We start from the raw sequence: 11635 nt of genomic DNA, 5'->3' as shown, positions 1-11635 counted from the left end.
GGGCTGGATGAACAGTAGATAGTGGAGGGGTGCCCGTGGAGGGGTGGTTGAACAGGACCCCTTGGTGTGGAGGGCTGGATGAACAGTAGATGGTGGAGGTGTGGTTGAACAGTAGCCGGTGGAGTAGCGCGCGGTGGAGGTTGGATGAACAGGAGCCCGTGGAGGCTGGAGGAGGTCGACGGTGGAGATGAACAGTATCCCGTGGAGTCCCGTTTTGCGGTACGCCACACCCCTCCCGATGAACAGGACCCCTGTTTCGACCGTAGCGCTCCAACACAAGTCTGTTTCGTCCGCCACACCCCTCCCGATCAACAGGACCCCCGTTTCGACCGTAGGAGGTCCGTTTCCTCCGTTTTGCGGTACGCCAGGCCCCTCCCGATGAACATGATCCTGTTTCGAACGTGGCCGGTCGAACACAAGGCCGTTTCGTCCGTTCTGCGGTATGCCAGACCTCGTTTCCATCGCCTGTTCCATCCAAGCCCTCCCGATGAACACGACGTATTCCGTTGCCTCCCCATGAACACGACACATTCCGTTGCCTCCCCATGAACACGACGCATTCCATTGCCTCCCCATGAACACGACGACGACGCTGTTTCTCCGTTCCGACCCAGCCATGTACACGAGCCCTGGCCGTACGTATGCGCGAGTACGTGTTCGAGACCCCGCCCGTATGTACACATACGTGGCCGTATTTTCTTTCTTGCACCCTGGCTGCTGTACGTACGTGTACATGCTACGTGCGCGCCTCTACTATGACACGTGCGCGCCTCTACATCGACCAGTATATATGTACGTACACGTTCGCGACCAGAATGACAACGCTACGTATGCTTCGACCAGGTGGGTCCCGACTGTCAGGCACTTCCTTGCGTGCGAAGATGTAGCCGGTGGGTCCCAGCAGTCAGGGGGGCGAAATACGGTGGCCCATCCGGTGGGTCCCCGCTGTCAGGTGGAGGAATAATTATTTTGCACGTAATAAGGAGGCACTTCCTTGCTGCGGCCATGGACCCAGCTGTCAGCCTCTCCACGTACAGTCCACATCCGATGGAAGCCGTTCCTTGACCACGTTGACCACGCCGCGCCGAGAGCACCAGGGCGGTGGACGACGGCGAGGCCTAGGAAGTGGACGACGCGGAGCCGGGGAAGACGCGTCAGTGGATGCCCACGCATAGAGGAGTACGAGGGTTCACTGGTTTGCTGCGGTGTGAGGCTGCCGTTGCCGCAAAATAACAGGGGGTGTGGGTGAGTAGAGGGATGGTCTGGCCAGCGGTGGGAGTAGTAGGGGTGGTGAGGCCTCCGCCGCATCGCAGCCTTCCACGGGAGGCAGGAGCACGAGGCACGACCGGCGCTGGTTTGGGCGACTGGAGCAAGAAGACCAGAGGTTGAAGAAGCACTACGGCCGTTGGATGGACATCGTATGGTCACTGGAGCTAGAATCGTGCATATTGACTAAGTTGACAAAGCCCTCCATCCCCGTCAACTTAGTAGGCCCACAAGTCAGCCTCCCACCAAGGTGGGTCCCAACTAGCAGGGGGTATTCATTTTTTCAGCATAATAAGGAGGCACTTCCTTGCGTGCGAAGATATAGCTGGTGGGTCCAAGCTGTCAGCGGCGGTAACATTTTTTCGTGAAATACAGAGGCCCTTTCGGTGGGTCCCTGATGTCATGTGGAGGAATCATTATTTTGCGCATAATAAGGATGCATTTCCTTACGTGCGGCCGTGGACCCAACTGTCGGCCTCTCCACGTACAGTCCACTTCAGATGCATGTCGGTCGTTGACGACGTTGACCTGGCCGCGCCGAGAGCACCAGGGCGGTGGACAACGGTGAGGCCTAGGAAGGGAACGACACGGAGGCAGGGAAGACTCGGCAGTTGTTTCCCACGCGGAGAGGAGTACGACTGTACGATGGTTTACTGGTTCGTCTGCCGTCGCTGGAGAATAACAGCAGGTGTGGGTGATTAGAGGGATGGCTAGGCCAGCGATGGGAGTACGGTGGGGCGGTGAGGCCTGCGCGGCAGCACAGCCGGCCGCGGGGAGGAGGGAGCAGGCAGTCCCGCCGGCGCTTGTTTGAGCGGCTGGAGCAGGAAGAGCAGAGACTGAAGAAGCACGACGGCCGTTAGATTTACATGCTGGGGCACGCCTCTCCCTCACCCACGTGCGCGGTGGTTCGTAGGACGAGGAGAGGGTTTTGACTACAACGCCCTCTCCGTCTCCCTCTCCCTCGCCCTTACCCTCGCGGTGGACGTGCAACAATTCAATTGGTGTTTGATTGCCAGAAGCATATTGTACTATAGTATCATCATTGTTGGACCTTCGGAAGAGGCGAAGAGCCAAGTGCAAGGTTCACACGAGTACGAACTGTTGAACCTCCCGAAGAGGCAAAGAGCCAAGTGCAAGGTTTTATAGGAGTTGTCGTCCTAGTAGGAGTGTACTAGTACAACTATAGCGAACGATGCTACTGTATGATGCCGCCACGTCACGTATATCCAAAGCTGTGCCACCTTCTTTTCTCAAAGAGCGTGTTGGAGCCCGTGCAACAACCACACAAGTTGCACGTACACATAACACATTTACTAGTAATAAATTCTAAAGGACAAATGCCAGTATGCCACACAAGTTCATCTCCAACTCATGTGATAAATTTGTGCACGACTAGTCTACATATATTCACAGCGCTACTGTTCACAATTACCGTACTCCACTTACACGTTATAGATGGGCTACATGTCCTCCTCCAGGTTCCAGTCCCAGGTGTTCTTCATCGATGGCACGATCCATAGAGGTGGGCAACGGGAATCATTGTCGCAGCTTTCTAGTCCGGTTCCACACGATGGAGACTCATCCAAGCTGAAGCGGCATAAATCAGGGATAGCGTGTCCCAGCATGTCATTCATCCGGCGGTGCGCACTGAAGACACAACCATGCTTCATGAACGGCAGGCCTTCCATGTCGTGCATGGAAGGTGGCATCCGCTTCACAATGGGGTAGCTGTCCCCGGTGAAAAGTGAGTACTTTCCAAGAGTGTTCCTCGGCACCCACGTAGCATCACGGGGGTCGAACTCGGCGCCGTTCATCTGGTACATGCGGCATCCCAGATCTGGACACATGGTGACATACATAGTCAAGGTCCATGCATAGTAATGTTGTGCTCAAATGTGGCGGTCAGTAATACTGTGCAGCAAATAGTACTACTCCGGTATAGAGGAAGTAAAATAACCGGCTTATTATATATAGCCACTCTTGGCTACATGGATGAGATAGTAAGACATGGAAAAACAAAAATGGTGGCAGCTAGTGGGTTCAAGTCTTCAAGGGCCTAGCTAGCTATACGCGTCCTCCAAGGTAAAAAGTACTCCTACTAGTACTACAAAGTATACTGCTAGTACAACAATGAAAGAGAAGGCGAGAGGGTTAAAAAATGGAATACATGGGTAGATGGTGACAGTCCGATCATGGTAGATTATGTGACCATGTTGCACATCAGTGGTACCATGGGTAACGACTGCTAAGATAGTTGATCCTAATATGCCAAAGTCAGCTACAAGGTTCCAGGTTAGACCGAATCGCGGATGCAAATGCACATCCAGGATCTACGATCTTATTTTGATCGGGGGATGACTGGTCCCTGCAAAATAATGGAGTATCGTTAGGGATGCAAATGATGGTTTGTGCATTCCGTTTGTAATCTCCCGTATCGTAGGATGTCAACCAGATGAAACAAGTCCCCTGGCTTGTCACCGCGAAGATGCGGCCTAGATGGCGCACGGCGTCTTCGAATGTGTAGGGGTACAAATATGCCGCCGCCAACATGCGCCAGCCTCTGCCGTTACTGCCTCCTGCATTGATGGAAATCCTTATGTCGAACACCGCGATGAGATAGTAATCGTCGTAGCCGCATCGCTTTGTCGGCGGGTCCGCAATTGCTATCTTCTTCAATCTCATGTAGGCATAATCATACGTATTCTTGCCCAGCCAGTCTGGAAGGCCGATCCCAATGGTGGAGAAGGGGTCTACCGGAACGGCCGCACTGTTGTGGATGTTGTGCAAAATCATGGTGGTATTCGGCCGGAGGTATGCAAGCCAATCTTTGTTGGCACTGACCCAGACCTATATATAAGACGGTGGGCAGCGGAGAAATTACGGGATGGAAATGGAATAACTAAGTACTACATGATCAAACTCCATTACTGACCTACTCATCGGACAAAATCCGACTACCTCTCAACGTCGTCAACTCTTGCGGAGTCAACGTGCAACCATGGCAAGGGAGCGGTGGACTGTTCGAAGAATTGTCCCATAGAAGAACCTTCTCCTCGAGGACGCATGGAAGACCAACAAGCATGGCCTTTTCCCAAGCTTATTTAAGCAGTGTCTTGAAAAAGTTGGTGCAGGAAGCACCGAGTCTTGCGGCAGTGAGGACATCGGAGTGGCGTGCGATTTCTCCCAGAGAATCATCGTCCAAGGTCTCCAAGCCCCGACGAGGAGGAGAACCGCCTGGCGAATCCATGGGAGCAGCGGTGAGCTGCCTTCTCTTCGGGGGAGGGGAACTGGCGAGGAGGAGATAATAGCGTAGTAACCGCAGGGCCTTGTCCCTTCCAACTGTAGCTCGTTCCTCAGCGAAGGGGTGAGGCTATTATTTACTACTCTAAATAATAGCACTAGTAAATAATAGCACTAGTAAGAAATTTTTGGCACTAGGTTTTAGTTTTTGGTACCATGGAGTACTAGTACTAGCATTATGGAACGTTATGGGATTGCATTATACTGTAAATAATAGCACTACTAAGAAATTTTTGGCACTAGGTAGTAGTTTTTGGTGTGGATTAAGAAATTTTGGGTATATTTTTGCCATTTTTTGTACATGCCAAATAGTGTCAAAAAACGTCATACATTATGTGACGGAGGAGTACGTACTCGTACTGTAGCAGTACTACTACTACTTTTCTCAACTAGTAGTGCAATGTACTGTACATCTAGTCTAGTCTTGTATAGTGCACCAGTTTTGAACTCTTGAATCTCAGGGCCAAGGAGCTACAATTGGAAGTGGAGGGTACTACTGTTCTCTAGAACCATCGCTGTACAATCAATGTAGGGGAAGTACACATGCGTAGTGGCCTAGTGGGTACTCTCGGTGCTCTATTCAGCCGCTCCTCTCACGTAGCTGGCCTACTCAGCCGCTCCTCTCACGCACACACTAGCATCCTGTTTATCAGTGATAGTTACTGCGGGGGCAAAACATTTGAGTTATTTGATACAGCGAGACTAGGCTTTTCGCTTCCATTTGTGGAGGTGTAATGGATCTCGTCAAACTTTGTTAGTAGTTCGTTCTTTATGAATGAGATGAAGCAAAGCTTTTGCCTCTATTTCAAAAAAAACATGGCAAGAGGAATTTCTTTTATAGTAGAGCCGATAATGGAGTGAAGTCCATGCATGCAACGCCACAAGCTACAGAGTAGTAGTAGAGCACTTTACGTACAGAGCCATATTGCACAGTTCCCAATGCCCCACCAGGATTTTCCGGCTCCTCGGGCTTAATTTGGAGGCGCTAGTTTAAATATGCTACTAGCTGGAAGCTGCAAGCGAGGAGCGGCTAGGGCGAGCACGCGAGCCACGGGATCCTGGGAAGGAAAACCCGTTCACGTGGCTAGGCTGTCCAGTGCACCCAGATTGTGGGGCCGCACATCCATTTGACTTCAAAACTCAAACTACCCGTGTAAAATATTGTCTCGCAGCAAAGTGTAGTAGTACTATTTAAAAAAAAGGTCGTCGTGCGTTCGGCCAGGATCGAACCCACAAAACGAGGTATACACTCCCGCGACCACTAGTAGTACTCGTTGGAGTACGATGCAACCTAGAATCGCCTTTTGTCGCTACTAGTACGTACATTGTTCCTTACAAGAAACCCCTAAGAGCATGGTTAATAGTATAGCCAGCTCCTGGCTATAAGCCAGTGCCATGTCATCTACAGCCCATCTTATAGCCAACATGTAGTAGTAGTTTATTTCCTATAGCCCGCTGACTCAGCTCTATTGTACTTGCTCTAATAATGCAAGAAACCACTAAAATGCCAAGAAACTACTACCACTTGCATACGTGGCAGACTTAAGATAAGCCTACCTTATCAACCATTGTACATGCTCTTACCAACAAAAATCCTCGAGTGACCTCCTACCTCCGGCCCGTCCACCTAGTCATCCTCGACCATGGGACGCAGCTACCGCCGCCGGCAGAAGGCGAGGTCAAAACCGCCGGCGGTGTAGATCACATGTTGCGGCAGCCTGGATGCTAGCTCCGTCCGGCGCTCGCGGCCACTAGCTAGCCAAGATAGCTCCGTCAAGCTGCTTGTCTGCAAGGTTTGCTAGCTAGATTGGCAAGGCAGCGCGGCGGCTTACTCGTGCGCACCGCGCTAACGCTAGCCATCTAGCTCGAGCGAAGGCCAGCGCGGCGGCTTGCTCGCTCGTGAGTCATGCTCGAGCCAGCCTGCCAACCCGTGCGGAGGCCAGCGCAACGTCCGGCCCGTCCGGCGGAGCGGCAGCCAACTCGCTCATCACCGGTGCCACCGACGAACACGCATCAGTACTGTTTGAAGTGATGTTTAGGAAAAATAATGATTTGAGGGGGAATAACATGATAGAAGGTCAGATGTGGGTCCCTCATATCAACGGTCAAACAAAATGTGTTGGTTTAAGCTGCCTCGTCAGCACGGACATGTGGGCCAACCCTGTCATAAATGGGTTTAAACAAACCTAATCGGTAGGAGTACTAGGTAGTTTTTGGCATGGATTAAGAAATTTTGGGTATGTTTTTGCTATTTTTTGTACAATAGATTCCTCCTAGGGCTGGTTGAAAGTGGTAGTTTTTTGTTAAATACTCTACATATTGTAAGTAGGAGTGAAAGTTAAGCTTTGGAAGCCAATAAGCAAGGCTAGTTACATAGTGCATAAGTGTACATGATTGAAAGTAAATGTCAACCATGAGTGACTAATATCTTGATGGAAAGCTCGAAACTATGGAATACTAGGAAAAGAAATGCATGGTTGGAAATACTAGCAATGTTCATGTCTATTGCAGCGAATCATAATTAGAATAATACTTATTCACAAACTTGGTACAAAACACTCTAATTTTGATATACATATGTCAGTAGAGATATATTATGTTTCAATTAGAATATATTCCTTGGGCTGTTTTGGTGAGGTCATGGAGGGATGTGGTTGGTTTTAAGATACTAATTATGGGTTTTTCTGCAAATTGGTAGACAAGTGGGATATTGGTGAGAAAAGGCAACAACTTACCTCACAATCATTAGATGTAGATCTAATGGTCAGAAACGACTGATGGCAGACACACCAGCATCAGCAACTTAGTCTTGTGTAGGAGTACTAGCAAGATCCGTGCATTGCATGGAACATCAAGATACATTTTTTTTATAAAACACTTGTTGTGATTGACCCTTGCGGGAGTAATCCCATGTGTAAAAACTAATGATATCTCGAGAAATATGAGGTAAGGAGTGGGGTGTGGTGGTGGTTGGTGGTCGAACTGAGCGGAGGCATGGGGATTGACGACGCCGGCAGCAGCCACCAGGCCAGTTTGTTCCAGAGGCTTCCTTTCTTAATTGCTCAACAATGAGGTTCGTTGGAGATAAGGATGAACGAGGGAAGGCCTTGTCTGCAAATGTGGAGAGGGGTGCGGGTATCTTTTAGTTTAATTTCCATCTGTTAGATATAGATCGGACGGTCTATATTGCAAGATGGCACACGTACCATCATCACCAACTCAGTTTTTTATAAGAGAAGAAATATAAGTATGGAGATACAAACGTATTATCGATACTTGCTTCCGTAAACTAGCATCTACATTCTATTCAACGCCTCGGCATGTGGGGCCTTAGCACAATGACTTCTCGACTGTGTAAAATGAAGATTTTCCCATCGCCAACAAGGAGGGGGTGACGGCGGCGCGCTTTTTGGCTTGCTCTAGTCCTAGTAGTCATACTAGGTGGTCTAAGCACGTGTAGATTTATTCTTTTTCACGTCTCGTGTTCGCCGTACTGCCACGACTGTTCATGAATAGACGGTAAGTTATTCACGGGGAAACCCTTGTTGAGCGTGTTTGTGAGAGAGAGAGAGAGAGAGAGAGAGAGAAAGAGAGAGTGCGTGTGTGATATGTTATAGACTGAGGCAATGATAACAGATTCTTTGTGTCTATGTGTGTGGAGGATAGAGAGAGACATGTACATGGGGCTTTGTGTTGTGTAACATGGAGACACATATACATAATTAGAGAGTGAGTGTGTGAGATACACATGCGGACATGAGGAGATATGAGGATCCAGGTAAATGGGTGTTTGTGCGTGTCTGTGTGTGTTTGTGCACGCGTTTGTGTGTGAGAGGGAGAGAGTGTATGTGGAGTAGAGAGACCACTGATGATGTAAACCTGGTATAAGGGAAGGGGGAATGGTGTGACATGTGTAGTAGCGAGATAGCACGGGTGCGGGCGGGGGGAGCAGACTATTTGGAAGAGACATCGAGTGTGTGTGTGGGAGAGCGGTGTGAGAGCGAGAGAAAGAGAGAGCTAGCGACGGAGAGAGAAAGAGAGAGGAAGAGGGGGCGAGAGGGGTCGTTTGTGTCCATAAATGGCGTATAGATAGGGAGACAATGTTGATGTTGTCCGAAATTGGCCTATGAATGGAGACGCAAGGGAAGCGAGTCATCGTGTGTGTGATAGGGACTTCATGAGAGATCTAGAATAGATGGTGTAGAGAACAATGTGCGAAATCGAGAACGATTATACATTAGGGAGATATGCAAAGAGTCACGACATATATGTATACAGGGAAGGAGCTGGGGCGGGTCCGCATGTGGGAGAGATAGAAAGAGGAGAGTGGTGCAGAAGGATACAAAGTGTGCTTGTTTGCAGTGGGGTTGGTGTGTGAGGTGAGTGCGCGAGAACCACATAACTAGGGAGATAGACGTTTGGGGGCGACGTTTTGTGTGTATGGGAAATATACACTCTACATAGTGCGTGTGCTTGGGTAAGAGAGATAGCGGGAGACCTAGAGAGTGAGGGAAGAGATGTGTGCATGCCCGAGAGACAAAGTGATAGAGACCTATGTTGGGGTCCGGACTTTACAAGAGAGAGGGGTGTTAATGTGCTCGTGTGTTGGTGTTTGGGGGAGAGAACGACTTCTCTCTCTGTGTGTGTGTGTGTGGTGGGGGGGGGGTGACTTCAGATAAAGAGTGAGGTGTCTATATTTGAGGGACTTTAGCGTAATTGGGATATTGTGCACTCATGGTTGATCAATTTGTTTCACAGTTTGTACTATGAGATAACGATACTTGTGAACATGCGTGATATACCTTGATGTACCAGAATTACAAACCTAAGATTGGAATTTTGGACTTCGACTCCATCATTAGCTTTTGTAATTCATTTAAACGGAGGTACATTTTTTAAGCCGGGATTTCGTGATTTCAAATTCATATATCAAACCTAGAGATATACACATACGTGCATGTTCAAACGTTATAATCATCCACTTTATTCATACACATACACATTTTTGCTTTTGTCATCATATTTAGGATAAACACATTTGGAATTTCATTTGAATTGGACCGTATGATGGTATTTGCTTGTAGTAGCTCAATGATCCATATTTGAATTGAATGGACAATCTAAGTTTCGAGTTGGAGACATTGATTTTCGAAACTTGCACATTTTTTTGCGTGCAAAACAAACAAATTGTCGGCCATGATATCATAGTCGGCCGTACGAGAGCAGAATACTTGTAATTTTAGGCGCCAAAAGCTTTCAAACTTCCCGCTCACATTGACATACCACGCACCCGAAAGTTTAGCCCTGCGATATTCCTGTTTTACCCCTGCCACATGAACGGAAACGGGCTGCTTTGGTAACTCCATTGTTTTCCCCTCTTTGCCTCCAACATTCTTCCCCAGAGCCCCTCCCCTTCCCCTCCCCTCCCCCCAACCACGGCAAGACGCCGGATCTAGTCCTCCGCTGCAGTGGTGGACCTCACACCCCGCCGGATCGACCATCCGCACCTTGGAACCCCCAACTGACAACTCACCACTTCACCGGAGCCGCTTCAGCGACTGGCTTGTCCACCGCTCCAGATCTCCTTGACCGCCATCATGGTCCACCGCATTAGCTCTGCTTAATCGGTGCCCTCGTCCACCACAGCATAGGCCCTTCACTGACTCCCTCGTCCGCCCCTTCGCTGGCCCTTCATACAAGCCCTCGTCCGCCGCAACAGATCCGCCTCACCGAAAGCACTGTACAACGCGCCCGCCGAAGCCTTCGTCCACTGCACCAGACCCGCTCCACGGACGCCATATTCAACTCCACCGGCCCTGCTTTACTGACGCTGCAGCCTCATCAGGTTATTTCGATTTGTACTCCTTCGGTTTTTCTCTTTATCGTGCAACTGTTCACTTACCACAGATGAGCTTTCTTGTATGTCGACAGGCGCCGCAACCATAGCACCGGAGCCGCTTCAGCGATGGCCATAGCCGGCCCAAACTCAACCGCAACACGAGCACCATTGACAATCCTTAGCTATCAAGTATGACAACGATACCCATACGCCGCCGAGAATTAGGTATTATTATCCAACGGCCGGCGCCTACGTTCACTTTCCTAGCATAAGCACCACACCTTTGAATTTCTTCAGGGCATCATTTAGTTTTTCATGAGACGCGTTATTCTGCTTGCACCTGTAGGGCCATACTTCTTGCAGTGAACATGTTACATGTGCTAAATTACATACCAGTGCACATATAGTTAATATGCTTTAGTTTTGTTCTGATGCCACCTATTGGTTCCATCAGACTGCTTAATGTTCTCTATGCTTAATTACACATCAACAAACTAGCATGTGGTTCCACTGCTTTTTGTTCGTTTTACCCTACATTTTCTGATGCTAGCTATTACATCACTGCTCCGAGCCTCTATTCATTACTTGTTTGTGTGTTCTTGATCTTCCCAAGTTGCATGAATAATTTGATGCTTCTATTAATTATGGAGCTGCCAACCCCATCAAGCAAAATATTTGTTCTTTTGGGGCTGGCACCTCGAACAAGCATAAAAATAGAGGGAAGCAGATATACTCCCTCCGATTCTATTTACTCTGCGCATAACTCTTGACCCGCATACCAAGGAGGGCACTGGTTTAATTTTTCTGGACTAATTTGCCAATTAATTAGGGCATAGGCGGATGGGGCGGGGCACAAAAGGAAACCAGCGCTAGGAATCGGCAACGCGCATACTAATACGAGAAAACTGAGAAAAAGTTATACACAAAGTAAAAATAATCGGAGGGAGTATTGTCGTGTATGCACACACCCTTCTTTCATTATTTTAGATGAACCATTGATGGTCAATTCGGACCAGTGCATGCGATTAAAATTAATTTTACCTAAATATATGGTACAGAATAAACTACAACAACTAGATTTGCAACCACGGGATGCTGACGATATCTTCAAAGAACATTGCAACAACAGCTAGGCTTCACAACAACATATGGTAAGCCAGTGTGTTTGAGTACATGTGAAATGTAATGCGAGTGGGCTGCTTTCTTGGCTTGTGCCCTCAACGTGTAATC

The sequence above is a fragment of the Triticum dicoccoides genome, chromosome 5A, assembly GCF_002162155.2.
Source record: "Triticum dicoccoides isolate Atlit2015 ecotype Zavitan chromosome 5A, WEW_v2.0, whole genome shotgun sequence".
In the NCBI taxonomy this organism is placed as follows: Eukaryota; Viridiplantae; Streptophyta; class Magnoliopsida; order Poales; family Poaceae; genus Triticum; species Triticum dicoccoides.
Note: the sequence above shows the minus strand (reverse complement) of the source record.